This window comes from Athene cunicularia (assembly GCF_003259725.1).
Source record: "Athene cunicularia isolate RWA chromosome 4 unlocalized genomic scaffold, athCun1 chr4_part1, whole genome shotgun sequence".
NCBI classification, from domain to species: Eukaryota; Metazoa; Chordata; class Aves; order Strigiformes; family Strigidae; genus Athene; species Athene cunicularia.
In genome coordinates this window covers 11,395,525-11,422,293 of record NW_020799098.1, presented here as the reverse complement: position 1 = coordinate 11,422,293, position 26,769 = coordinate 11,395,525, and the positions used below count along the sequence as shown (strand labels likewise).

General features: G+C 40.7%; 1 protein-coding gene across 2 annotated transcripts in view; it reads right to left on the bottom strand.

Moving 5' to 3' along the window:
• AFAP1 (actin filament associated protein 1) overlaps nt 1-26,763 on the bottom strand; it is a 123,616-nt gene extending 96,853 nt beyond the window's left edge. The window contains exon 1 of one of the 2 annotated variants that reach the window (XM_026847204.1): nt 26,752-26,763. The gene's annotated coding sequence lies outside the window, so the exon portion shown is untranslated. Of the gene's footprint in view, nt 1-23,992; nt 24,093-26,751 lie in introns of those variants that run through there. The other variant, XM_026847205.1, reaches the window with a different exon arrangement.
• Between the last annotated feature and the right edge of the window lie 6 nt (nt 26,764-26,769).

Here is a 26,769-nt window from a genome sequence, read left to right as displayed (position 1 = left end):
AACACACTGATTTTAAACGCATAATATTCTGTTAACATTGATGCATTTATTCCTTGCTTTAGTCCCGTCTACCAGAAGATCCAGCTATATTCCTAAAATACTTAGCACAGTACAGTGGCAGCACAAAACCAGTTCTTTGTCTCTTCGTTCATCTCAGCACTTCCAGAAAAGTGCAGCATCAGTGACAGATTCTGCTTGTCGGGAATTGTTAATACTTACTGCCAAAAAACACACATACCAAAAAAAGCTGGGGAGCAAATTTAATAGAAAAAACATCATGTTATTTATGCCAATATCATGTAGGCCACATTAAACGTTTGGACATGGTGCTTCACATTGACATTTAAATATTTAAGGAAGAGTGGTGAGATTTTTTTTAATGTTACTACACTCTCACAAATTCTAGGAAGCACTGTGTACCTTTTTGACCCTTATATTGAACATATAAACTCTATCCTCCACTGTTTCTCAGTTACTTCCCTGAAAAACTAAGTTTGGGATTAGAAAACCAGTAAATACTTATAATTATTTTTTCTCATTTTATAAGTACAGAGACCACAAATTTTTGCAATCATTTCTAAATAAACTATTCTAAACAAAGACATTAACAAAACAGTGCAGTCCATCTCTGCCAAATCAAATCAAACCATCCATCCCCATGTAAATACAATAAAAAGAAGGCTCCCCATGGACTCCTCCAGCATTACTCTTCCAGAGAATCTATCCTTTGAAAGGGAAAAACTACAGGAATCTCCCAGAGAGTGAACAGCCTCTAAATATTCAAATATAAATTAGAAATAATCCTACTTTTTGCAACACAGAAAAATTTATTACTCTTACCTCCTTATTACTAAGACATTAGCATGGCTTTGCAAAACATTCCAGTGGCCTTCCAAACTGCAAAACCTGCCAAATTCTTTGACTCAGTTGCCATAAAATGTTTCTAAATAGCTGGAACCAGATCCAAATTTTGTTTTATAAAAGTATAAAAAGGATATGAGTAAAACCATGGGTTGATTCACTGTGAATGTAACATATGTTAAAGGGTTTCCGGGTCCTGTTACTCATTATGAGAAAATAGCGATCCAGATACGCAGATATATTATGGTGGCTCCACAGATTTAGTCTCATCCTATTGTTTTTGGTAGTCTTCCCTTTCATCTAATCATCTGCATCTGGATTTTCCCTAAGTGAATCCATGTCTTACAAAACCAAGTAAACTAAAGCAGTGCCATCGATAAAAGTGTGTACTTTCTCTAGTAATAGTAACCACACACTTTCCTCTTCATCAACAGGGCAAATTAGATGACAGAGAAAACGACCCTTTGGACTTCTCAAAAATTCACCTATATTACTATGAAATTTGAAGTATTTTTATCCTTTTGAGATGACAATAATGTAACTTACAGTTGAATTTACAACCACGTACAAACATCTAGAGAGAATCCTCAAATATTTTTTTTTATTCTTACTCACAGAATCACAGAATTGTCTAGGTTGGAAAAGACCTTGAAGATCATCCGTGGCCTCACCAGTGCCGGGTACAGGGGTCAGATCCCTTCCCTGTCCCTGCTGGCCACGCTATTGCTGACACAAGCCAGGATGCCATTGGCCTTCTTGGCCCCCTGGGCACACTGCTGGCTCCTGTTCAGCCGGCTGTCAATCAACAACCCCAGGTCCCTCTCTGACTGGCAGCTCTCCAGCCACTCCTCCCCAAGCCTGTAGCACTGCTGGGGGTTGTTGTGGCCCAAAGGCAGCCCCCGGCATTTGGCCTTAGTGAAACTCCTCCAGTTGGGCTCAGCCCATGGCTCCAGCCTGTCCAGGTCTCTCTGCAGCCTCCCTGCCCTCGAGCAGATCAACACTCCCACCCAACTGGGTGTCAGCTGCAAACTGACTGAGGGTGCACTCAATCCCCTCGCCTAGGTTTACTCAGAATGTTTCAGTGAAGTTCTCTGTGAGTTTTGAAGTTTAAGCAAATCTTTAGAGGCTGTTCAGCAGTTAATACCTTCCATATAATCAACCAACCCATCATGAAACTCGTATTTAAATATATCTGCTAAAACGTGTATTTTCCTGGAAAAAACATCTGCTTTATTGCTCAACAGACTCACCCGGTTCAGGTGTGGGAGGTCTACCAAGTATACATAAGATACCTCTTGCCTTTTCCAGATGAGTTTTGCAAGAGCTTCTGGGAGCCTATCTCCACAGGTTCACCACATCCCTTCAGGCACATAGAGGAAATTCTGGGAACGCACAGGAAGAGCAACAGCTTGTCTGTAGCTTGGCCCAATCCTCACTGGGAAGCAGCAATAGCAGCCCGCATCAACGACCCACTCAGCTGTGAGCTTCTCTGCTCATGTCAACCTGCCTGCCTACACTGAAAGCAGCACCAAGCTCCGTTCAGAGGTTTTAAAGTGTGTTTGGGAAGTGAACTAGACAACTTCACACCTGGGCAAGTGTAGGAGTGAAGGCTGAAGAAGCAGCAGCAGCTAATTCATGGCCATCACTTCTTCCTGGAGTACGAGCAGTCCCAGAGCTGCAGCTTAATGGGAGGTAACGCAAGGCTTAATATTACTGTTTGGCACGGTTATTTTTTTCTCTAAACTAAAGGCTGGAATTACAAAGACAGATATAAAGCAAGTTAAATTCTTATTACAGCTTGTGATGTTTGTGTAATGTGCAACTGGGTTTTCTGAATTTCAGGAAGTGTCTTTTAGAGACTTCAAGCTTGGGCAGTGCTGGGGGAGATGAGGCTGTTTTGACCTCATTCGTAAGGAAAAACATTTCCATGCTTTTAGTGTCAGCTTTCAAAAAAGCAGAGGATATTTTTTTCTTTTGGGTAATTTTTAAACTTTCAAACAAAGACTAAAGCAATCCATTGCTTTGGAGGACTGTATAGAAAGGAGGCATTTTTAACAAACACCCCAAGATCCTCTTTAGAAATAAAATCTGAAGTCTCTTCTGTCCCATCCTGATGGTTTTTTTGCCTGCACACTGATCTTTTAAAAATTGTTTAGTTTATTCTTATTTGGCTGTACTGTAGAACATATATTTACTCTCAAGCATCAACATAAAGCAATTGTATTCTTTGAATTCTTTTACTGATTGTGTCCCTTCCACAATATATTTTGTTTTTTAACGCTCACCACACGTATCAAGCTGGTTTTAGGCAGCAGCACAAGGAACTTCAGGATTTCACTTAAATATTCAATATTTCTCTCCTGAAGGAATTGTGGTGTCGTATTTCAGTTTTTGCTTTGTGTTTCCCATTGTCATGTGTCTTCGTGTGTTTTTTAAGACACAATTTAGGCAGAATCTATTTCTGTGGGGTTCAGAGTAGGAAAAATGCACTTTTAGCAAAGACAAAGAGGATGTCAATAGGGAAAGATGCAAGAGCTAAAGAATCAAAAGGGAAGAGGACTAGCAAGCATGGTGGGATGGCAACTCCAAATCATCATTTTCAGCCCAAAAATGTTTATAAAAAGTGGAATCTTAATCATTATCTCTGTTTTTTTGTTTTTTGCAGCTAAGTGATTATATGTAACACAGCTTGAAGCCAGTTATGTTTATACAAGTGCGTGGGTCTAACATGGGGAACCGAAGTCTGCCAAAAGTAATTGAACCGTAAAAGTCACTGAAAGTTTTCATGTTACACCAGAGGGGGAAAAACACAAATACTGGTGCTGTATCCTAACAAGACAGCTGAAAGTTGAACATTTGCTGGTCATGTTTTCTTATAAATGGTATTTCTACAATACATCAAAGAAAACCTTTTTTGTACTAAAGCCACTTTTAAAGCCACAGCAATCAGAAGCAGCAGGATGAGACAACAGAGGCAGAGGAGAGGAAGGACAGACCACAACACCAGAACGAGATGTCTCCTCAGTCAAGAGGCTCTCCAACATTCATTCCTTTAAATGCTCAGTTGGGCATTTTCCTCCTAAAAAGTCAGGCTTTAATAATCACAGACGTCTACCTTACTTTGAGCGGACTGTCTGTTGCAAGTCATGTCCCTCAGAGGCTGGATCTCGTGAGCGGTGGGCTGACTCAGTACAGTGGTGTACTCGCGTCAGGAAGTGAGAAGTACCAGCCACTAAAAACTGAAATAAGGGGACAGTAAACGTGTCCCAGCCTGGCAGCAGCTTCATCAGATGGTTTTCTTCAACTTATGCCCATTTGAGATGAAAATCAGAGGGAGAGAAAGGGAAGGCATTGCTGTCAAGAAGAGGTGACAAAGCAACTAATCCTGCAGCTGCTACCAAATGTGAAGGGTCCATGTCAGTTTTGCTAAGAATTGCAGAATTCATTTTCAATACAATAAAAAAATTAAAGAAAAAAAGGACAGAATAATTCCAATTCTAAAATTATATGGAAAACTTTGGGTGAATATGAAACTGTGATCTGAAAAGACAGAATTAAGGATATGAAAGTGAAGCAATGGTTTTTCACAGCTAAAGCCTCCTCCAAGATGTCAAAACCATTTTGCATTAGTTGCTGTATGACCATCATACTCTGTTTAAGATGGAGAAACAGAAGCTGTCAGGTCACTGTTTGAAGAGAGCAGCCAGGAAATCCAAGCTACCATCGTGCAAAATGTTCTTTACTATGTTTAAGCTCACTTGTTAAGACATCATTAAGCATTAGCCTGAGGAAAGCCACCACTAAAAGACAGAGGAAAATCGATCTTTTGGGTGGAAGAGGGTTAGAAAAATATGAGAATGCAGACAAAATAAATAGTTCTTGTTCAATCAAAGAATATGGCTGAAAGAAACATTGAGGAGGTGATATGGTTCATCATTCTCATCCAAGGTGAGATCAACTATACCCATCTCATTCCTCATGGAAGTCAGTCCAACCTTTGACGTCTGCTGGCAATCAAGTCCAACCTTCGATCACTGTTATAATAACATGAAAAAGAGTGTTTCCAATACCAATTTCCTGTGCTTAGTTTGAAGCCCATTTTTTCTGGCTGTGTTCACAGAAGACAAGGGGAACACATTCCCTTTTTCTCTGTAGCAGCCCTAACATAATTGACTGTTATCATTGTCTCTCCTCAGTTTTCTCTCTGCTGAACAACTGAAATCCCATCACCAATCTCTCACAGGTTGCATCTTCTACCCTTCTGGTTATGCCTGCCGTCTCCTTTGAAATCTCTCCAACAGTCCGTATTAGCCCTCACGTACAGCACCCCACATGACACACTGCTCCAGCTGAGGCCTTCTCAAGGTTATTTGGGCCCAGGGGATTATTTCACACCTCGTCCAAACATTCCCAGTAAAATGTCTGCCTGTTTTTCTGGCAAAGGTATAACATCAGTCCTTCAGGCTTGGCCAAGATGTGGCTGTCACATCTACGTATCTTGCAGTGCATATAGTTGTTTTATTCTTGCTATAAGTAATGCAACAAAATAAAAGATACCACTTACTTTCACCTTAAATTGTCTCTTATTACTTAAATACAGAGAGGGGAGGGGCAGGGATGACATTTTATAGTGATGCTGGCTTTCAGTCTCTGCATAAGCAATGCAAAAAGAAAGAAGTCTTCAGGGTTTCATCACCACATTTATCATACCAAAGATATAAAAGGAGTGGAGAAAACCCACCCTAATTGCCTAGAATAATAGATCTTTTTGTCATCTGGGCATGAGACAAGATGACAAAAGAGCTGCAAATGTCCCAGCTGGTAGCTATCTGAAAAAAACACTTTGCTCCAGGTTGACAGACCCCTTCCCACATGTTAAGATTTTGGAGAAGACCTGCTAACTCCTCTTCCATGTTATAAAAGTCAGTTTTATGAGAAGAGAAAGATGGAAAAAGGAAGGATTGTAAATGGATGATACAAATGAGGTGCTTAGGAGTCCACAAACAGCTTTTAGCCTGGACTTGCTACTTTTTTGCTGAACCAGTGTTTGAATAACAGTGTCAGCACTGGGGGAAAGAACATGACATAATCTATCACCTCCTGATACTACTACACATCATTTTAATCAGAGAAACAGCCTATGTATGTCTGAAGTATTAACAGTGACAATAAATACATAGCCCAGCTGACCTTATCTTTTCATAATAAAAAAGCTTGTAATGAGGAAACATTCCTTCGCCAATATGACAAATTAGTAGGTTCTAAAGAAGTGGACACATGACAAAGCCTAATTACGGAGTGGAGATAATAGGTTATAGGCTCCTTTCTGTCTGTCCTGAATTATTACAAAAGTTCAGGCAGGAGGAAAAAGGAGGCAGGATATTTACAGGATGAGACACTACACAGGCCCCTCACAGTCAGCTCATCTCAAAAGAATGACACAGTTCTCTTAGGACTTGAACATACCTTCGCACAACTGCCAAGGATATCACTTTCCCTCTTCCCCACGCATGGAAGCTGAATCAGTCTTATTTCAGCTGATGGGCCACTGTGGCTGAAAAGTCCTATTAATACAGAAGATCCCTACTTCTGGCTAGTATTTAAATGCCCCTGCAGTTCAGCAGCTGAGTCACACGTAGTTCAGCCACGCACAGGTAGTATTAACTTCAGCTGACTGTGAAGGGTACGCCAGAGCTCTTAACCAAGTAGGGTTTACCACTGAAAAAGCCTGAGAAGAGCTTCAAGTAGCTGATCTTTTCCTACAACACTCTTTTCTCGCTAGTTTATCACATGATATAATTTTCACAGGAAATAAGTGCTTCTCATTAATGATTTAGAACTAATCATGATGAGTGCTATTTAAGTAGGAAGAAATCAAGTTCTTAAGGAATTTGTCAAATGCTTGTCAAGGAGTAGCAGTTTAGACATTAGCTGTAGCATATCATCCAAATAATATACTGGAAACATCAGAAAAAGCTAATTTTGATGTTGCTCTGAGTTTAAATTCAAAAGGCACTCACACTTCTCTTCTTCGTATCAGATAAATAATATGCTCTGTGAGATAATGACACGTACAATTAAACATAAATAAAAAGCTCTTGTTGATGCTCTCTCCACTTCCCTCCTTCCCTTCCAAGATGCTCACAGTGTGCTTTCAGCTTAACTGTCTCCTGGAGAAATTGATCCTCAGACCAGGCTGGATGTTCTCCTTAACTAGAGTTACCAGTGCTCTGAGAAAACAGTAACTGGGGAGTCACCTTCTGAGATACGGAGTTGACTTTCAGCACACTCTGTACAAGTGAAAGAACCACGTACAAGTGTGCAGATATTTTTGTATTTCAAATTAGATGGTTATTCTGCTTTTTTCCTCCCTGCCTTTCCTGTAAGCTGTGGTTTTTACAAAAAATTTAAGTTAACCTGTGTCTGGGCTGCTGCTGAGAGGTGCTGATACCATCTCTGATCACTCATTTTCATGCCTTCCTTTGGGCCAACATTAGCATTTCTGGGCCAGGGGGTGAGCCAGAGGAGGGCATAGAGCCAGCTCACCATGCACCTGCAGGAGTTTCTGCTGGTGTCAAGGCCAGGCAAGAGCAAGGAAGGGAGGATGAGTTGGATGATCAATTTTAGTTGTAGCTTACATTTAGAATTAAAGCTATTGTGAAACAACAGTGTCTGGTGTAGATGTCACACAATGGTTACCTCCGCACATGGTCTAGTCCTATATATGTGTGTGCATATATACACACACAAAAAAAATACACACGTAGATACGTGACTGTCCTTATGTTGCTGTTGGTGAAGCGTGACAGCTATCTGTGGTGGGAGGAAACATCTCTGTCTCCTGGGTCAGGCACTCGGTGTATGGCAGGAAGGCTGCAGCTCACCCCAGGCTCCTCAGAGAAGAGTCCCTAGTCCTGTGGGGTTTCATTTGTTTATGTGTAGGACTCTGTAGCTATGTGGAAGCAAAAATAAGGATGTGTTTATTATGCAGTATACTCAGCTTCTTGGAGCACATATGACTTAGCCATAGAAATTTTGGGCTGCACAGCCGTATTGTAACAAAAGACCTGAAGGTAAAAAATGGTATTTATTCAACACATATGCAAAATACTTCTGTATATTATATGTGAAATACACTCAGGCACTCTAAACTGCTGAAATTACTGGAGGCAATGTCACCAATAGCCTAAATGTTATAATTATTTTCAAAGGAAAGCAATAGCTCCAAGTAGGCTCACATTTAGCTTTCTCCTCCCCGGAGCAGCGCATTCCTAGCAGGGGTGTTATCCTGCATCTCTGTGGAAAGCATTAACTGCTCTGATAACAATGCAGCTCTGTGCTTTTCAAGACTACAAAGCAACCATGCAAAGAGTATTAAAGTTCATTCTGAATATTTCTGTGAGAATTAAACAGTTCAGTAGTACTTCATGTTTTACATTAGGGACATTGTTTATTTTCCCTTCTGAAATTTGGCTTAAGGTCAATAAATACAACATCAGTAGAGATTTTTTTTTTTGACAAAAATAATGAACCAGTGGGCTACCACACCTACCCTTTACTTTTTATCCTTCTGACTTTGTGCTCCTACCTGATAATTAAACAGAACAGACTGAAACTGGATAAACAAATGTTATGATGGAGGAACGCTCACAGTTATTCACATCTTAAATTTCAAGGGACTTAGTTAAAAAAAATTAACTATCAGAACATTGTTCTCCAGGTGAAATTGAGTACAATACCGTTCCTTCTACACTCTTTTTACCTAGAAGTATGGTTCAACCATATTATTAAACCCTTACAGAAGCAGTAATAATAGAAAATGCATACATATTCTTACACTGTAAGATGAATTTAATAAAACTATTTACTGGAAGAATAGTTGACAAGTATTTTGATTTGTGCTAACATGTAACAACGAACAGTAGTCAGCAATTTTTGAAGCAGCTCCTGGCAAGGTTTTGGAATCCACAAACAGACAGCAAATGAATGCAGTGGGGGAAAAAAAAAAAACCAACAAAAACAAAAACCAAAAAAACCCCACCCACCAACAACTCAAAAAACCCCCACCAAAGAACCCCAGCCAACACTCAAACAAACAAAAGAACCCATACCCTTTAAGGACAGAGTATGGAAAGCTTTGGTGCTTCCAGTATACAAGAAAATTGAAATGTATTTGAACTGATAGGAAGAAATGTCTCCTGAAGGCTTTCAGAATTTCCCTGCAATGAGTTACACATGACATTGTATTTCTAGTTCCTTATCTATGGATGTCTGTTATAGAGCATAAATGCATGCAGTGTTAATGCAAGACACCACAAACACATCCCTGCATATGTAAAACCAGCTGTTCATAACACAGTTTAAGTAACTGTGTCTTTCCTATCCCACAGTTAAACCTGTTAATCAACTGGAAGCACTATACAGCTCTACTTAGTGCTCCGGCTTCTGCAGCAAAATCCCACAGCTCCATCATGGACTCACAGAAAGTGGGCAAGCTTGACTAAATTAAGAGGACAAGAATCAGGTCCACTGCAAAGACTCAAAGATGTTACTCAGGAATCTCAGCACCAAGGATGAGGCAGTGCAGTGCAAGGGTAGACATAGAGTGTCATTTCAGTGTGGTTTCTTCCAACCAACCTCCATTGATCCAAGAAGAGCACCTGGAGTATATATTTTGTTTTAGATAGATATATCTATATATCTATATATATCGATATATATAGATATATAGATATAGATATATATACACAGACAGATATATAGATATATATATACACACACACACATATTCTGTGGGACACTGGTAGCATAGCAAAAGAAAGGGCAATAGTAATGTCTACCAGCTAGTCATCTATTTAAGAAGCTGGGACCAATTCCCCCCAAATATATTTATGGTCACCAAAGGAGACTGCTTGAAGAAAAAAAATGTCGATGTTTCCACCCTTTTGAAACTGAGAGCCTGTGTTCTCCTGATGTAGGCTTGCTGAACAGTCTATGATTTTATGCCAGAACTACACCTGTAATACACTACTAGATTACTAGGTCAGACCTCACTACTTCCCAGGGCAGAAAACCAGCTGCAAATTAGTTTTAAATCAAGTAATCCTATCCAAAGCAGGATTTATTAATACCCTCATGAAGTGAAGCGATATAAGCACTTATGTACTATATGATTGCAGGTACCTACCAGTTTCTTCCAAATCAACGTCAATAGTGAAAGCGAGGCATCTCCAGAAGGTTCTTCCTTGCACTTGAATTCTTAATGACTGCCCAATCCTTTAAATTTTGTTGCATCTGAAGTCTTTATCTGTGTCCTGGTTTCAGCTGAGATAGAGTTAATTTTCTTCCTACTAGGTGGTATAGTGTTATGTTTTGGATTGAGTATGACAATAATGTTGATAACACATTGATGTTTTCAGTTGTTGCTAAGTAGTGTTTATACTAAGTCAAGGATTTTTCAGCTTCTTATGCCCTGCCAGCAAGAAGGCTGGAGGGGCACAAGAAGTTGGAAGGGGACAGAGCCAGGACAACTGACCCAAACTGGGCAAAGGAATATTCCATACCATGTGATGTCAAGCCCTGTACATAAACTGAGGAGAATTGGCCGGGAGGGGCAGATCACTGCTCAGGAACTGACTGGTCATCGATGAACAAGTGGTAAGAAATTGCACTGTGCATCACTTGTCTTTCTTGGGTTTTATTTTACTCTCTTTTTGTTATGTTCCTTTTCATTATTATTATTATTAGTAGTAGTATAATTATTAAATTTTATTTCAATTATTAAACAGTTCTTATCTCATTCCATGAGTTTTACTTGGTTTTGATTCTCCTCTGCATCCCAACAGGCTGGGGTGGGAAGGAGTAAGCAAGCAGCTCCGTTGTGGTTAATTTGCCAGCTTAGTTTAAACCACAACAATACACAACAACCTGTAAGAGATATCAGCAGTCCTATGGATAGTAAGGTAAGGTTGGTTCTATGAATATCTGCAACAGATCTCTTCCTACCAACATATGTCGCAACTTTTGATGCTTTGCTAGAGATCTGGATACAGTTTTGGGGAAAGCACAGAAATATCTACCAGGGCTTGGTGCCCTCATTTAGCTCTGTCTTGCCTTCCTGGTTAACACAGAACGTTAACATAAACTCCAGCTGCTCAGAATGTCATAAGACCTTGTAAAGAACATATAAATGCACGCTGCCTAAACTAAACAGCAACCACGTGGTGGTCTACACTTGACTGAATGTGATGTGTTTATGAATAGCACTTTATAATAAATGCTCTACCTCACCAGTTCTTAATAATATTTAACATATCTCTTTCTTTCAATAAAAATTATTTAGGTTAAACAATACAGCAATAATCATCATGTTTCAAATAATAATGAATCCTTCTGGGAAGTCACCTACAATAGGTAATACGAGCAAGATGTAGCCAGGCAGCAATTATTCAGCCTGAAGCAGTGTTGAAGACCTACATTCTTTATTAAAATAGCTTAAACTATTTTTACGTCTTCAAACTATTTTTAAGGCTTAAACAGTAACAAAAACTCTGATGAAGGCTGACACCAGTAAACAGATGTCAACAGGAGAAGAAATATGGAACATGGGTAATGTACACTGTTCGCCTTAGAGGTGAAGTTAACCCCAGGACAAAGGACCTGCACAAGGCACTGTGCATCTTCTGTGTCTGCAGTTTTACTTGAACTTCTGGTGCGTTAACAGACATATTTAAGTCTCTAAATTTTCCCATTGACTTCAATGCAAACACACATGTGTAAAGAACCCTTGCTTGATTGAGTCTCATGGGCAAAAACCTACCTACTGGTATAATTTGAGTGCTGTTGCAGGTTCACAGTTTCTAGCCATCTCTGTGTAAATCTCCTCACTAAATTCTAGGGAAATTATTGTTCTACTAAGCTACCTGAGAATAGTAAATATATATATATATAAAAATAAATATATATTTTTATATATATAAATAATAAATATTTTTATTTAATATGCAATATAATATAGTATAGAATAAAAAACAAAACAAAAGTTTGGTTAAAAAAACAGCCTTTAAGCAGATGAGCTTGCAATACAATACTTTATATATGGATTTCTGCTAAAGAAAGCCACATTTCTCAATTATCTAGACCTGTACTTCCTGTCCAAATTTAAAATATAAAAAATTCAACCCACTGGTTCTCACTGGATATCCTTTCAACATCCAAAATCCCTGACATTACCCAGAAATTATGGCCTCTAATGTGCACCTCTTCAAGAACACAAGCAACAAAATTTTCCCAACCTCTATCTGTAGTTTCTCTTGTGATGGCTCCTAAGCCACTACAGCCAGTTTCTCTTTGATTTTTTCTATCTTCAGAACATGTTTTTCTGTGATTTGACAGCACATTTTTTTCTTTTTTGATTTTAAATCGTAGTAATAAAACTAACAAATATTGGCTTATTTAAGAACCTCAGTGACCCAAACACAAGACATCTTAATTAGTAAGGCACTGAGCACAGAATCTAAATAAAAATCTCACAGCTGAATGAACCAACATTTGGTATACAAATGATCTTACATGAGATCAATATGGCAAATTACTCATACAGCAGAGAACTAAAATTATACAGCAATGCTCAGAAATACACTGCTACGAATTTTATATGATAAAACTAATTTTCCAAGAATCTATCTCAGTTATCGTTCCTGCATTTCCAGCCTCTTTTCAAGGATGTTTTCAATGAGCCCCATGAGCCTTCAAAGCACTGAAGTAGCCATGCAAAGGCGTCGTGACAGGCTTTATTGTAAACACTGAGTAAACCCAAATTAAGAGTACAAATAATCCACCTATCTCTGCAAATCCAAACAACAATCATCTTCTTTTAAGTCTCCTGAATATATTCTTTTTCCTTTAGGGTTTATTTTATAGGGTTGAAAATAGGGAGGCAGATCACTTGAGTTTTAGAGGTGACTGACATCCCTCTGACTAAATGCCAATGCTTACAATGTAGTCATCTGTAGCTCAGCTAGTTGCCCTAGGCTCAATGGAGAAATGTAGCTTTCCTAAAATAGACATCTAGAACAGATCAGATTAATCACATCCTAGTGAAGCAGATTTCTATCCCCTGATCGTAAAGGGAGTCTATGGGGAACAAGCTCGGCTGTAAACCAGCTCTCCTGTGTGTGGCTGAAGTCTGGCAGGGTGTACACCATTCTAAGAGCCTATCTGCTTTCACATGCCCTTAGTTTGAAAATCTGATCTCATATTTACTAAAACAAAGTGAAAAAGAGCTTTTTCATTACAGTAAATCTACTTAAATACAGTTAAGGAGTGGTTTAAATAGTCATACATTATATTCACACACATATTTAAAAGTGTCATTCTTACTTGTAATTTTTAAGTTATCTTTTTACCTGTGTTTAGCCAGTTTTACTGAGAACGGAAGCAAAAGAAGTATCTAGACTTACATTTTCTCAAACACCTATTCACTGGCACTCCTGGGAGCCACAGCAGAGCTCACATAGAGTCTCCTTGGTTTCTGACTCACTCAGCATGCACATGAGGCTGCTGTTACAAGCACCAGGGACTGGCAGGACTTGCGAACATATGATGACACTTAGCTTCATATTCTCATTTTTTCAGGACAGATGGTCCGGTTGAGTGCTTTTCTCAGTGCTTTGCAAGTACCAATAGTAGAGTCCTAATTTAGAAGCGAACAGATCAAACCAAACTGTTTCTCCTCAGTTAGAAAGCACATTTCCAAATGCTAATCTTCTAGATTAGTAAATGTAACATTACTTCATAAAAATACGTTCTCGTTTCACTCTAATTTCAGCTTCTCCCTGTCACAGCCACATCACGGGTATTTTTCTCCCAGCATCAGAACTCTGGTGTGAAAAACATAACAGATCCGACATACGAATGAGATTTCATCCCACTACCCCAAGAGAAGGAAGGACGGAAAGAAACCACTTCTGGCTCATAGATGTCATCTGTGTATCAAGAACAGCCAATGCGACAAGTCACCACACACATAATGAAAATCATTTTAACAAACAGCATGCCTGTGCCTTCGAGTCCCACAGCTAAGCACGGGTATGTCCCTTTGCTTTTCCTAACCTATCAACACCAGTTCAGCTTGTCGATTTAGCTCCAGTGCCTGCAGTACACTGAATAATGCAGCTATATATCCCATCGCTACTCTTCTATATCCCGTTACTACTTTTCTACACCCAATGTAGATAAACATCAATGTATTTATTTCACAAATCTTGTTACTATTTGAAATCATTCTCCTCTTCAATCAATGTCCAAGTTGGTTGTCCTCTGCTTCACTTTGCCTTTCGTTGCACATGTCAAGTCATATTCTGTCCTTGAAGGAGAGTGACTGAAAATAATCTGAAATTAAATCCCCTAGATAATTTCTACCCATGGCCTTTTGATAAGAAAGCAGACCCAAAAAAACTCCCATTGGCAGAACTGTACTGTGGGACTGAAAATCACCATGCCGGAGAACCTCAGTCTCATTTCTTACAAGGAGTGACTTTTGCACCATTTGTCTTCTAAAGCAATTTGTTAGGATACAAACTCATCGTCTCCTCTCACATGAAAATTCACAACAGATGCAGGTACTCAATCAAATAAAGCAAGGTTAAGGCCAAACAAAAGCATGACAGACAATTATAAGGAGAATACTGTACCATCCACCCATGAATACATGCCAAGTCCAAAAAACCTCCAGTATGGGGCAGGCTTTTGTTTAAGAACAAGCATAAACATAAATAATAATTAATATAATTATTCTGGGGCAGGATATTTAGAAGTGAAGTGATTTCACTGTGGAGACACACCAGTTTAATATTTTCCAAGTCCAGCAGAAATATTGTCATCTTTGGGAGATGGAGATGGATTGAGCTCCTCCAACATTGTAAAGTGCCCTGTATGAGTAGATGCTGATAGATGATAATTTGGAAATGTGTTTGGGAAAGCAGCTATCAGTCACAATCAATAAGCCACTTTAAATTTTCCCTTCACAAATTAATTTTCAATCTGGAAACTGATAGCAATCTGACCTAACAAGCATTTTATCAAAAATGTCACAGTATCAATACAGCAAATGAATTGCAACACATTATTTATTACTTACTTTACAGAATACACCATTTTTGCCTTGAAAGATTCTGAAAATGGGAACACATATGAAGAAGGCACAAAAAAACCTCTGGGAAGATAAAGAACCTATGACAATACAAAACTACCCAAATCAATCCCTCTGCTAGTCTTAATACACATTTTACAGTTGTTTAGCTAGCTTAAAAATGCCATTTCTTAGCCCTCACACTTGGAACAGATGAGATGCAGCCCTCTGATCCTTAAATTAAAGAACACACAACTTCATGCTGACTGAACTTTTAATCATCCAGGTCACACAGTCTACCACCATCACAATTTTAATTCAGTGACATAATTCCATGGTGCAATCAGATAAAGAAAGGAAAATAATGGTATTTTCAAAAGCACAGATTCTACTAATCTTTGCTACTAGTCACAAGCCATCAGACAAGCTGAATGTAAACCAAGATAAAGGTAGCAGACAATGACAACTCTCACTCAAAGGGCTCCCTGCTGGTGTTCAGTGATTTCCCAGCAGTCCTATTATTAGGGTCCCAAGTCCCTGATCTTTCTCTTATTAATCAATGACAAAAATTCACTTGCCTACAGGCAGAGGAATAGTCATTGTAGGCATGGATGCTATTTATTAGGCACAGGAAGAAAAAGGCATCACTCTGATTGTAACACCAAATATAAAAATGAGTAAAATTATTAAATGCTGTATTAGGTTTACTACTGTATAAATAATAATTCCATAGGACAATGCACTTTACATGTGAAATCAGCAATGACTGAACATTTATTTTTCCAGGTGGCTTTTATCATTCTGTTCTTAACAGTTTGAAATGGCATTTTCACCTGCTTTGGACAACTTCCACGGGTGAATGTGGAGTATCTGTTTCCTCCTTACAAAAATCTCATTGAAGAGAAATTCTCAATTTCATAAAGAACCAAAGACAAAAGGAATTTAACATTTTCCTAGGTATACTTATCTCAGAAAATGTCCAATAATTACAATTTTCAAGAATTATGCCACTAATAATGACTTCTCCAATCCAAGGAAAAAACTTGTCACACCCTTTTGCCTGCTTTCATGTAGTTATACCCTGACAGACTCTTATTATCACAAGGTACAGTTGCTCAATATTATTTCGTGCCTTTCTGAACTACTGAAAAATGTTCTCTATTACCGACTGTAGCAAAACCACCCTGTCAAGTGCTATGGTACACACAGAGCCATGCTTTGTTCCACCCCTCCCAGAGCTGGCAAGAGTCTTCTAGAATTATACACACGCTTTTAGCTGACTAGGGGAAGGATTATTTTGGCAGACTATTATAATGAAGTGAAATGATCTGGGATGGTCATGACCCCCTATAGCTGACCTTAGTGAATGCAATCAAAGAGAAGGGCACACGTGTGGAGCGTCCCAGCATGTCTCATGTCAATGACCTAACTTGAACAGTTCTTCTCCACTGGCTCACTGGGAGAAGATCCCAGTCTGTAATTTTAATAGCAAATAGTATAGCATTATGTGATACTGCTCACATAAGGAGTACAAGGCTGTAAAACAGATGAGATGTTTGCTCCATAGACAGCTTGGCAGAAGGAGCAGTTGAGCTAACCCCTGTAAGCTGCAGTTCAGAAGTGGTGTGATAAATGGTCTTATCGATGTAACACCCAGCATTAATCAAAAAAATAAGTTTCCCAGGTAAAGTAGATAAATGCTTGTTTATCCCGGAGTTTAGAAGTGTTCCTAAACTCACTTGAGTTGCAGGAGTTAAGATGAAAGCTTATAAATGAGGAGTAACTATAGCAAAAAAAGGGAAAAGATGCTATAGGATTCTTATGTGCTTTTCTCCCTCTTATGCACTTCATTAAAGTGAAGATTATGGTTTTGTACTGAAATCTCAGGAGTGCTAAGGCACTAGCAGGACTCATGAGGGAGATGACCAGTGTACCAAAATCCTTACAACTTTATTATGTATTTTTCTCAAGCACTGAGGCAGACTAAGTCCATTCTCTCCTTCCCTCTGCACTCTGAGCATCTGTCATTTCCATTTACTATTCCCTGTCCCATCTCATGAAGTCATTATTTTTTTATGAGTTATTAACATGTCAAGTGCTGCTCTAGGGTACCAAGTGATCCATAAGTCACTGATGACAACTTGCTAGAAGGGCACACACCTCCTTGGCTATATATACAGCTCAAGCTATAGTTTGAGCAAGGGCACATTCCTGCTATGTTGTCTCTGGGCAACTTTGGTCCTGGCTCAGTTAGGTGACTGGACCATCCAGGTGATGCCTTCTGGCCAAGAACAACTCTGCAGTCACACCTAGGAAAGCTACGTACCTTCATTTCATGTACCTTTACTTTCACATTTACATTTAGATCTTGCTCTGGGTTGTCCAGATCCTGACTCACAGAGGAAAGCACTTAGACCTCAGTAGGAAGCAGCCCTTCCCTACAGTGATGTACAGGGAAAGGGCTGCACTCTTTCATAAATACTGCTTCCAAGTCACCTCCCTGAAGGGAAAGAAGAACTTAACTAGTACAAATGCAAAGACTGAGACTACTTAAAGCACACTCAAACCAAGCTAAGGTTTGATCCCTATTTGGCAGAGTATTTTTACTTTATTTGGTTGTTTCTCTTTAAAGCTGGCAGAATAACAGCCCCAGAACAGCTGGGTTTTTGTAAGGGCTGATATGTCAGGAAACCTAGCCCAAATGACCCCAAGTCTCAAAAAGAAATTTCACCCTTTGCTCCCATAAAGTAGAATAAACTTTAGGGCAATCTGAGTTTGCACTTAGATCTTTGAGCCTGTAGATGTGCTGACCATAAACAGAAAGGAATCCCCAAGTGCAAGTACAGCAGAGCTAGTCCCATAATTCTTAAAAAAGATACTACTGTGGTAGGAAAAACAAGCTGAAGGAGTTGAAAAGGGTTGAAGAAGTCTAAAAACCCCCAAACATCACACCTCTTCTAGACAGCTTTTGCTCTTCTTGCAATTTAATCAATATTTCTGTTGTTTATTTGGGGGAAGACTGTCACATAGGCCTTCCCTGTAATTGCCCTTCAGTTGTAGAGAGAGCTACTGTTTACAGGGAAGCCTTCAGTATAGCTTATTTTTTACACTCAAATTACTTTTAAAAGTTACATAGTTGGACTACAAGTAAGAGGACAGAAAAATGAGAGAAGATGAGGTCAAAGTGGTGACAGCTCTCAGCAAGATTTTCCTCATATGCAAAATCCAGACTCGGTGTTTTATATACAGTAATAAAGGAGAAGATTCAAAGGGATGTGAAGGAAATTGCAGCATTGAGAGGCTGAGCAGCTCACGCACTACAGACAGACAGATGGGAACAGCAGTCACCAAGAGACTAATTGGGACTTGAGTCAGGTTGAAATTAACTGTTGTGTCCTTTTGGCTTGTTGGATTCAGTTTGATCCAGATCAGCTCCGGGATCAGGCTCGGGATGTGGCTGTCACAAGGGGGAAGGTGTCTTGTGGATCCAAGGTGCAGCAGTGGAGGTTGGCGGGAGGGCTCCTTTTGGGGGCAGAAAGGTTGATGTGGGGTCAGCACACTTACACACCTCCTGCGCTGACTCCTGTTGGCAGGGGTTCCCATTCAGCAGACCAGCGTAAACATGCACCCAACCCCAAGCACTTATCTTACTAACATCAAATAAGATGATTCATTTATTTAAAGCTGAGCACTTGCATAAACACTTCTCTGAGCCCCAGGGAAAGGAGTGCAGGAGAACAAGAAGCTGCAAAAAGTGAACCAAGGACAGCAGAAACTCCCAGAGAAGATGAAAAGTTCACAAGCCACAGGAACAGACAAACTTTCCCAGAGAGGGAATAGCTCTTCCTTTCCCCAGAGGACACTTGTTTTGTTTATCTGAGGTTTTTGGTGTGTGCTTTCAGCTGTCCACATGTTTAGGGGCTTGTTTCCATTAATTTCTGAAGTGACAGACTTTTAGGTTTTGGGGTTTGCTTTTTTTTTTTTTTTTAAGGTCTCCAACTGTCTTTTTTCCTCTTAACTGAGACCTTACTTGTTAAAGCTTCTTTTTCTTTCAGAAGAACTAACCAACCTTGGAAATAGCATTGTTTTTGTAACCAGGTGGGGTCCCACCCATCTGCAGTCAGCATTATTCACACTGGCCTGCATCCAGAATTTTCCCCAAGACTCTTCAGGGTGGATCTCATTCCTGTTAAGCTCAAAACAAAATGCTGTGGCCTGACCTAGCCTCTATCTCCTTTCAGCTCTCCTGGTCCTTCCTGAAGGACCCACCATGCACCCATCATCCCCTGCCCAAGGAGACTCAGCTTTTCATGGTCCTAATGGCAAACACATGGTGCAGACAGGGATCAGGTGAGGAGGTCAGTATATTCACAGAAGGTCCTCAGCCTGACTAGTTTTCCCCCCTCCAAGAAGTAAATCTTTTCATTTTCCAACAGGTATTCTTTGATAATGTTGTGTGTTAACAGAGCCAAAAATCAGTTAGCTCCTAACATTTTCAGGTATTTATTTTCTTCTGTCTGTATCTCCTACAGTCTGCTACAACATCCAGTATTTCACTCTATTCTCTGGCACGGACTTGGTTTACAAGAATAAATCTCACTCTTCACAAGGGCAATTTCTTTCAGTTTGATCTATGCTAAGCCCAAGTGGCAGAAAATCATCCAAAAGTGGCCCCTCTGCAGCTCAGCTCCTGGCCACCACTGCCCCAGAGACACTCGGCAGCCCTGCTTCTTACCTAATTACTTTGCCTTTTACATTACCTATCTTTTTTTCAACTCCTGCCATTTTATCATTTTCACATTGCAGCCCACCCTACTTGCAGGGCTGAAATGCTGTCTTTTTGTTCAGTCTATGCCAGCAGCAGGCAGCCAGCAGGTTTGCTGTGTGCTTATGAAGCAGGAGCCCCCAAACGATGACACAGGACTCAGCATCTCAGGCTGATTCCTGCAGGCAGCTTCTCCTCTCCTCCTCATCTTCCTGCTGGAACAGGACTGCTTATGGCTTTGGCCTCTTAAAAACCCTCCACCAAGTGCAGCTGTGGTGCCTGGCTGCTGGAGCTCATGGTCCAGAGTTTCAGCCCCTGCTGGTCCCATCCCCTGCTCAGGCAGAGATGCTGGGCTGGGACCCAGGGAGTGTTGACAGCTCAACAGTGAGGATGGGCACCACTGGCACGCAGGGGCTGACAGCACCATCTGAAACACCCAAGGATGTCTCTCTGTCAAACTCTTCCCCTCAGCTGGCAAAATCCTCTGGGATAGCCCCAGTGTTTGAAGACAGATGACGTGCAGCATCATTTTGGGCAGGCTCCTTTTTGCTCGGGTTTGCTGGTCTCTGGGGCAGGGACTGGGAGCTGTAGTTGCTGCCCTGCCTAGTGCCAGTTCAGCAGCTGGGGCCATAAAACCTGTCAAACTGACAAGGCACACACAGAGGAAAACCACAACAGTCATTCTTTCCATAGCCAGCTAGCCAATTCACGTGATTTTTTTCCTGACAGAGTAGATAACCATTTTGCTAAACGTATTTCTCATTTTATGAGCATTTTCCTTGCACTTGCTATTGCACATTTCTTATGGCATTCAAGCTTCCTTGCCCAAATCTGGTGCCAAGGTAACTTATATCAAGCACTGGCTGGTTAAAAACCACAGAAATTATAGATCATACCCTGCTGTTCACCATCAACATTACCCGTTTAGAAACTCAGGGCCTTAACCTTTTACTTGATAGTAGAACAGTGAATAGATACATATTTATTAGCAATTGGTCATTTTTCTCAGAAAATGTGTGTGACTAAGACAGCTCTAATATCTATCAACTATACATACACACACTCATCTATATCTATCTATCTAGCTACATATCTATCATTTATACACACAAACTTATACCCATGAGGGAAGTTAGAATTACACACTAGCAGTTCTGCCTGTCACCATTGCTTTTTGCTCTTCCATCTACCTGTTAGCTAGGACTTTGCCTGCAAGAAAGCCAGGCACAAAGTGACAACCTGTCCTGAGCCCTGGAAAGGAAGGCAATAAAGTTGTACTTACTGCAGCTGGCAAGAAAAGGAGACCAAAGGAATCTGAAAGCGGCAGTGAACTTGGTGTAACAATTAAAAAAAAAAAATCTAAGAATACAAAATGTTTTAAAATTCAGTAAAACTCCAAAACCAGACCAAGGTCAGTTCAGAAAACCAAACAAACACAAAACAAAGGAAACACTTACAGAGTGTTACTAACGTTATGCATGCTTAAAAGTGGGATGTTGGAGCTAATCTGCTGACCTTGGCCACTACATTATAAACTTCCCTCCAAAAAAGCCCTAGAATAGCCTGTGAAGGCAACACATGTTCCCACAAAAAATAGCAAACTGGTTAATCTGAGAAAACTCTGTAATTTCATACAAGAATCAGAGAAGCCTGAAAAAGCTTTTTTATTCCCTAATATTTATGTGTGCAGAAAACACCTAAAGTAATCTAACTGCATCAACTTCTTGGTAAAAATAATGCTGAGGATTAGAATGAGACTGGAGAGCATCGACTGTGAAAGGCTAAGGCTGCAATAGCTTGTGAATGATTTGCCAGTGCCATTGAGGAGTAGTGGAAGTCTCTTCCACTGCTTTACAATCATCATACTTTATAATCAGCCCAACAGCACACAGTAAAAATTGGAATCTGCCTACAAAGCTGGCACATATGGGAAAAGCTCACTCCTGGTTGTTTTATTTTAAACAAAACCTACAGTAGCTCCCATTGTTTGTTTGCTTTTCCCCCCAGACTAGACAGCATGTGGCTTATGAGCCACACTGATAGATGCGATAAAGCTCCTGCCAGATCTGATTGATGACAGCACTAGGAAATGCTATGAAGGTCACACTCTGTAATTCTCTCTGTGCAGCTGCTCCTGGTAAGAAACGGTACAGCAAAATAAAATCTGGATCCACTAATTGCTAATAACAGGGAAAGTCCATCCTTACCTTGCCTTCTCTTCCAGTTTTGAACAACAGGAATACCATAAGCATGTTTAACTGATGAGAGATCAGGTAAATTTCAAAGAGATACTTAAACACACTTTAATGGACAAAAGAAAAAATCCACCCATAGCAACTGGCCAAATATTGAGTCTATACATTTGAAGATAGCCCTCAGTAGCTGTGATAGCCCCCCCGCACAAAAGGGGCACATTAAAGAGCTTTTTTTACTATTTGCTTCTCTGCAAAACTGAGATAACATACCACTACATATTCTCTGTGAAGGAGTGCTATCTCTCATAATATGAATACAGGAATTAAGCTCCTCTCCCAAACTCCATTCATTTTAAATGAACCAAGCAAGCATGCTCATTAAAAGTGGCTACCAGCTCAGGATAAACTCAATGAGCCTGAACATCAGTCAGTCAAGTAGGACACCAAAATCTTGTTTTCCATAAATATTTAGATGTGATTAGGACAGGGGTAAGAGACTTTGGGGAATTCACAAACATCATATAATGACAGTCCTCTAATGAATAATATATATTTAGTGCAACTCATAGCAATTACCTCACATACACAAAGTGCTGCATTTCTTGGGGGTCAAATGCTGTTATCTTTGAGACATGAGCTATATTACAGATTAAATTTGAAACTACTTGTGTACTCTTTTCTGGCACTTATTATTAATGTAAGGAAATATTTTTATTCAGCATTTTGTACTCAAAGATTTTGTCACAATAAAGCCATTACCAACACGTGTCCTAGAGAAAGCCAGCCTTTATCACTCGGCTCAGAAATATGATGGCAGAGAAGCTGGCAGCAAAAAAACCCCACATAGTCAAAAAACCTCACCACTATGTCACCATGAAAGGAATAATGCACTGATTTTTTAAAAAAGTTTTCTTTCTTTTTCCGTTTAGGAAAGAGATCTAAAGACAGCTCTATGCAGTTTTGCTTATTTTACTGCCAGACATACACAATCAACTTTTAACACACCACTACATGGTAAATAGCAGTATCTATACAGAACCAAACCTATAAAGTTCTCTTAGGAGTTTCTTTCCTACATTTCTTGATGGACACTGGTAAAATATACAAGAGATACTGATTCGTTGTTTACACAGCCTAGTGTATACTCCCAGGCTACTCTTAAGAGAGGTGATCATCATCATCTCATTTGGATGCTGCTGTGTGTTAAGGGTGCTCAGCACCTTGAGCAGTCAAACCTTACTACACACCACATGTCATGACTGACTCTCTGTTAAGGTGGCAGAGGAGTAATGGATGGCAGACAGTGATTTTTTTCTTCTTTTTTTGGCATTCAGGACTGCATCTTTCACCATATCTCTGGAAAACAGGGCTTCATTTACTATCTGCTGTATCTCCCTTTCCACAAACTCCAATTATGTTCCCACAATACTATTTATCAGCATTACTAGCATTCACACGTGTTTCATGACCTGGAGAATCAAGAGTTAACTTTTAATCAAAGAGTAAGAGCAATTTAATCTATACATAGTATTTTACAGTGCTGTTGTATATGCAATACAAATACAAGACCTTCCCATGTAGACGGAAAGGTGCAGTCCAACAGTCATGCTGGTGTAACACCTGCACACCACACTCACAATCACCCCCATGCGATTGCAGCTACATGTTTCCTACCTGCTAATAGTGCTGACAAACTGAGTATTGCTTTATACAGACACTCCCCAAGAAGACACCTAGTATGATATAAAAAATTTAACTCTGGTCTAAGTCCAGCTTAGGCTGCTTTATAGTAGAAAAGCTAACTCTTCCTAAATTTCAATAGATAACCTTAATAGACATAGAACAGGAGTATATTCAAGACTTAGCTTTTTCAGTCTTGGCTCAGAGTTCACAGAAACTCTGTAGTCCTTTGGTTGACTTCCACTATTCTATTGTTTTTGTTGGGTTTGACTATTAAGGGTTCAACTGGGAGCCTAAGAACATTTTATATTAGAGTATATTAACCTGGAATAATATCTACTGAGTATGTAACACACTCACCTGCCCAGCCCAGACAGACAGTTCCTGTGCCATATGAAACACTGTATTTGTTAATAAACTGATGAATCAGAGGAAATTCAGGGTCATACCAGTAGCCAGGTGTCATTCACATCTAAACCAAGTCGAATTACATATCTGGAAGGGATGCATACGTTTTTTGAAAAGTTGACACAGCAGGCTTTAGTGTGACTAAAACCATAGTAGCATAGAGTGAACTAAACTGTACGGGAGTTTGGAAACATAAGCCCTTGCATCCCAACCTCCCACTTCAGCAAGAGATCTCTTGCAAATGAATATAAAGCACATCCACTCCTCCTCCTCACTCCCTCCCTGCCAAACAAAGAGTGCAGCTTTGAACAATGCAGTTAACCAGGCAGGCTCCTGGAGACCATACTCCCACTGACTGATGTATCAGATATGAAATTTTTGAAAATGGACGGAAATTAAATCGGTTGACTCCAGATTGCATAAACCAGCCCTGAACCACTGGGTTTTTGTCCTGGGGCAATGTCTCAAGGAAGTCTACAGCGAGCAGCAGGGCAAGACAATTCCTGATCTGACCTTACAGCAGGTTCTGTTTGCAACACTGAAAGCAACAGCACAATTAGTCATATGTGTACCAAATACAGCCTGCCCCCGTTGAGATTTTTTTTTTTTTTTTGTCTCTCACAGCACCCCTTCAATTTTGAGAGGTTCAGGAAATGAAAATTAAAAATTCTCTACTAAGCCTGGAAGATTTTAAAATAGTGTGACTGGCTGCCCTACTGAAGTGTCACTGCATATTATCTCTTGTTACCACTCCTTCAACAAACACTGCAATTTCAACCTCACAGATCTTCCAAATCCCTTCATCTAAAAATCTACCTGAGACCCAGGAACACCACTTAATACTTTGAATTCTGCTGACATATTTCCTGGGAAACACCAAACAGTGCCACATATCACCAAAGGCAGTGAGTATCCGCTTATTGTTCTGTGCACAGGCTTGTCACCGCAATCACTGGGTATCCAGACACACAAAGAAAACTGTAGATGCTTCTTTTCAGAATTCATTTCGAATTCCTCTTAAACCCATCTGGTGCCCTATAGCTGCAGAAAGACAGGACTGTTCTCTCTCTGGCTCTAATGCAGAATTTGCTCCTCTTCCACCCCAGTTCCAAAAGGCAAAATGGATTTTTTCAAAAGGAGAAAGTAATTGTTCAGTTCTTCCCAAGGAAGCCACCAGGAGGCATACGGGATGACTGAAGGGCACCAAGTGCCCATATAGAGAGCGCTGATGGATGGATCCATCTGGCTGCCAAGCTGTTCCCTTGTCCCCCTGCACCGACCCTTCCCAGAAAAACTGAGAAAAAGAACCTCCTAATACTGCTGTTTTCATGAAAGAAAAACATGTCCCTGTAACAGAGCAAACAGTGACAGAGCACCTGCAAAGGCAAGATACGAGTTACAGAAAATACCTCTGAGAGCTGAACCTTTTTTTTTTTTTTTTTTTTTTCCCCCATGGAACGAAACAAAGAACTGCACAAAGAACAGCAGAATCCGTCGGCTTAGGAAGCCCTGCAGTGCAGTACAATGTTTAATTGGATCTTTCTATCTTTGGGATGTCAGATCTCTCCTGAAAAGATCAGTCATTGCAAAGGTATGATAAATAAAAGAGGCAAGGACACACCAAGTGTTTGCATCAGACTGATCATCTAGGAACTAGAGGGGGAATCAGCCAAACAGTCTCTGTTCCTGACATCTGTCTTGTCTTGCCTTTCAGAAGTGTGTGTTCACTCACCTACACAGCCTTTCTGGGCAGATGAACGCCTCGGATTCTGAGGGATGCCCGCCTGAATCCACACACCTCCTCTGTAGTTTATAAAGCGGCGCCTGCCTTCGGCTGTTTATCTGGCTCTTTTGCTGCCTATTCTTTTTCTACCGGCTGAACCTTTGGCGAGTTTCCTCTATCGCCCCACACAAGACACATAACGCGCACAGAACCAACAAAGTTAAAACTGTGTTTCCAAAAAAATCCTCACTGGAAGAAATCAAAATACGTCGCTGTGAACTGAACCGCCGCCTACCAATCGCAGGCTGCTTTTAGCCTTAACCTCTGCTAAACAGGAAATAAAAAGGAGGGGGTCGGATGGGGAGGCCAGTGGGACAGCTCGGGGGGGATGGCTCTCTTCGCCTTTGCCCTTACTGAATCCCGGGCTGTAACATGATGCAATCTCTCGGCTGTGATGAAACGGGTTCAAATGGCAAAGTCTGGCGAGAGACCACCTCTTCCCACCCTAAAAGGCAGACAATAATGAAACTCTCAGCTGTACAAAGCAGCAGCGCGGCTGCCAGGCTGGTGCCTTTCCCCGGGAAGGGATGCGAGTCTCGGCATGGCAGAGGGGTCATTCCGGAGGATCTCAGCCAGATTTTTTGCGGTTTCAAAGCCCGGGCACGGGCCGCACCGTGCCGCGATGCCGGGGCCCGTCGGGGAGACGAGGGGGGCGGCAGCCCCCGGAGCTGCCGCCGCCTGATGCTCGGGCTCCCTCGCAGCTTTTTCCGTGTGCTTCTCCCAGCCAAGAAAACGAGCGAGACTTCTTTTGGTTTCAGGCTTTTTTTCCAGTAAGCCCGCGCCTTTCCTAGCACGGGGCTGCCTGGAGCGGCAGCGGAGCCTCGGCAGAAAAAGCCCCTTTCTGATTCCAGCCCTTCCCCTCCTTCCCTCCTCCTCTTCTCCCTGCCCGCCCGCGGAACTCGGCACAGAGACGCGGGAGCCCTCTTACCTTCCCGGCCGTCTGCCG